Below are 3,791 nucleotides of genomic sequence, written 5' to 3' on the forward strand. Positions count from 1 at the left end.
TAAATTAATTTAAATGTCTTCTGATAAATGGAAGTCAATCTACTCATCTCAACATTCCAGTATTATTGTTTTTTTACTTATTTTCTAATGAACAGTTTTATTTGCAACAAAGAAAGTAAACCTTTCTGAAAACTTTTTTCTTAAATAGAGTTTATACATTACTGTTAGAACTGTTATTATGGATTCATGTCATGTTGTTGTATTTATAAATATCGATGTTGTTCTTACAAAAGAAAGAGAAAAGGCATTAGCATCTAATGTGCTGAGTTCAAAATAAGTCTATTGTTAAAATAATAATAGCAAACCATATAATTACATTTTTTTTTTCAATACAAGTTAGGTGTTCCAAGAATGATAAAATTCAGAATTATTTTCTTCCCAAGGAATTTTCTTAAATTTTTCAAAATCATCCTTTTCTTGCTTGATCATTTTTATTGAATTTTGATTACTACTGAATTTTTTTTATTTATTTATTTTTTTTATACTGCTTTTCTGTTGAAAAGTTTATTTGGAGTGATTCATATTAAAACTAAGAGTTACCTTATTTAATGTAACAAACAGTCATGACTGATGGTTCTTATTTGCTTTTATTTATTATATAATATTCCATATAATCTATTATTTCAGAGAATATAAGAAATCAAAAATTAAGTTTTCTTCATTTATGTCTATCTGTTTGCATATTTGTTATTATGTATAAATTGTTGTGGTAGTTTATTACCACAAAAAATTTTAGTTACTTGCAATTTCATACTTCTTTTTTGCTATTTTGGAATTTCTTTTGCTGTCTACCTGCTATTACCTTTTAATTAAGGTTTTATCATTCCCTTAACTTTAATTGAATTTTGAATCTTGTTGATGCAGTACTCCAAAACTGTCCAACAGGTTTAAACAAATTGGAATTGGAATATATGATGATAATGTTATGCATATGACTTTTAATATAGCACATTAGAGTAAAAAACATGAGTATGAGAGTATTAATCAAAGATATATTTATATTATGGCACTAAAAATATAACTGTTAAATTACAGTTAACTATAAACTGCATGCCACTAGCTGAAATTGAGCCTAGTAAAGGTGAACTGATAACCAACTCATCAACCTTCATATACTTTCTGTTACCAGTGTTCAGTTTAATTTTCATTCTAATAGTCATTGTTCTTTCATCAAATTATTTATAGACCTTGTTCAAATTCAATTTTAAATTTCACTTTCTTACATATTTTTTTTCCTTCCACTCATATTCAGTAACAGCTATGGAAATTTAAACATGAAATTTCAATAAAAATAGTTTTATCTGTTATTTACTCTTTATCTATTTGTATTATTGGCACTTATTAGTAGTATTAATAATATTTCATGTTGACGTTAATGTATATTGCATGAAATTTTCTTCTTAACTGTTCCATTTTCAGAATTTGTAGGGGTATGTGACATTTTATAAGTTAGTTTTTAATTGACAGTAAAGAGTTATTTGAACTCCTAAAGATTTTTTTTTTAATGCACAGTCTAATCAACTAATAACCTATTTTACTTATAGCCTAGTTATGTTTAAGCATCTTCTTTACCTTCTACTGGTAATATGCACCTGTTCTCTTAGATCCCTTTTATGTTTGTTTGTTTGTGTATACATATTCATATGTGCAATTGTGGTTTCAAGCTATACAAAAATCTGTATGACTCCCAGTATGAATCTCACTATACAATTTTTAGTTTGGCTTTTAGGTTTTTTTTTTTTGTGTGTGTGTGTGCACGTGCATGCACACACATGCAATATATAATTAGATTGCTGTCAGGGCTGGTGGGCATATGCAAAGTGATTCAACAGATCAAGTTCCATTTTGATTAGTAATTGATTTGAAAGTATGTATTTATTCATGTTGGTTGAATAGAGGTCTTTTATGCTTTCCAGAGAGACTAAAGTCAGATGAGCATAGTACTAGCCACACTGCCTCCTTGTACAGCATTTAGCTACAGAAACAGGTTGCCTTATCCATACCTGTTCCTATGTGCCTGTCTCTGGTGTGGGAAGGGAGAACTTTAGCTTTTTTTAGGTTTAGTAGCTAAGGGAGCTTGATGTTGTCTGATAAACCATCTTGCCATGAACTTGAATGGTCTTGCTTTTGGTATTGGCTAGATTTTAGACTTTATCATCAAAATGCGTGTGTTTTGGCCACTAGCCCTGGAGGATACCTAAATTACTAAGAGAATAAAAGATAATTAAATGTACTGCTCTCTTTTACTGTGCTATATGATTCCATGTGCCTTATTCATATCTTATCCTTTCTGTAACTGAGATTTTGAAAAAAACAATAATTTGAAATGTAAGTGTAAAATTAATGAATAATTTTCTTTCATAACTAACCATTTTCACAGTTTACAATGGTTTCTATCATAACTTGAACTTTACCATTTTATTTTGATCTATTCTTTCATTCACTTTATTCAGTTTAATTTAAAATTAAGAAACCTATATAAAAACACTAATGAATAAAAACTGATAATTTCCATTTTCAAGTTTGTTCATCTTGCAGACATGTTAAAAAATTGTATGTTGTACAACCTCTGTGATATCATTATTGACAGAAAATGCAAATAACTATTGTAATCTGAAGAAAAATTGAAGGAGTGAAATTTTTCTTTTAATTTTTATGTTGAAATCTAGTTTTAGTAAAAGATGTCATTTTTAAGGTTAGGTGTTATAAATTCATTTACCTTTGTTAAGACATTATTTTTTTAAATATATTTTATTCTCTTTTTTATTTAATTTTTTCTTGTATGAAAGATACATTGTTTACATAAAAAAATTAATTAAATTCTTGTTGCTTACTATTTTTCTACCTTTTCTATCCTTAGTTGAAACTGGATTGAAACATTTCAGACCAAAGTTATTCTTAGACTGATTTTATTACAGAGTTCACTGTTAGTTTACTAGAACTTTTTTTATGGCTTAAGAGCCAAAAAAAAAAAATGGCCTTTGGTCATATTAAAACAAGATAAATGACGAGTCTTCTACAGTTCCTTGGAATTTCACATGCAACAAGGTGCTACATATAGGATAATATCTAGAGGCTACTGTATAATATATTCCATTTTATTAATGCATTGTTCTGTCATTCTCTTTGTATAAAAACACAGAGAAAAGTTCTGTAAAACAAAACAAAAAAAAATCTATAAAAAAAAAGTAAAATTGACCACTTTTTTTCAGTTAGCATTTATTTACTATTTTAATTTTGGGGATGCTATGACATTTGATATACACAGGTAATGACATTCAGAAAGGTTTATTTCTAATTTTGTTGCTATCAATAGAGGTTATCAATGGAGTTATATATTTAAAAAAAAAATTCTTTTTTGACCTGACCTCTACAGTCACTTTGTGTATATACTGTAGTATAGCTGTACTGTGAAAGGGTAAGATTTATTCAGTTGGGGGAAAAATTATGTGGTTAACTGAATAAATATATGGGTATGTAGTTTGTAAATGATGTGCATCCTAGAGGTGATTTGTATTTGAACTTCTATTTAATGCATGAACAACATTAATTTAAACTTGATGCCTTGGTAATCCTGTATTTATCTCTTCCTCTCTCGTGACTGTTTTAAAGTCATTTAAAATGTATTTTTCGTAGATGCATTAGTAATTCTTTCTCTTCTCATTAGTATTCAATTTTTAATATTTTTGAGTCATTTTTACCTGTGAATAGAAGAGAACTCATTGTTTTGTTGTAGAAAATTTGTGTATTTATAAGTATTATAATAAATCAAAGACTATTGTTTATTTTTG

This window comes from Typopeltis vanoorti, chromosome 1 (assembly GCF_054136105.1).
Source record: "Typopeltis vanoorti isolate ZY-2024b chromosome 1, IOZ_Tvanoo_1.0, whole genome shotgun sequence".
Classification (NCBI taxonomy): domain Eukaryota; kingdom Metazoa; phylum Arthropoda; class Arachnida; order Uropygi; family Thelyphonidae; genus Typopeltis; species Typopeltis vanoorti.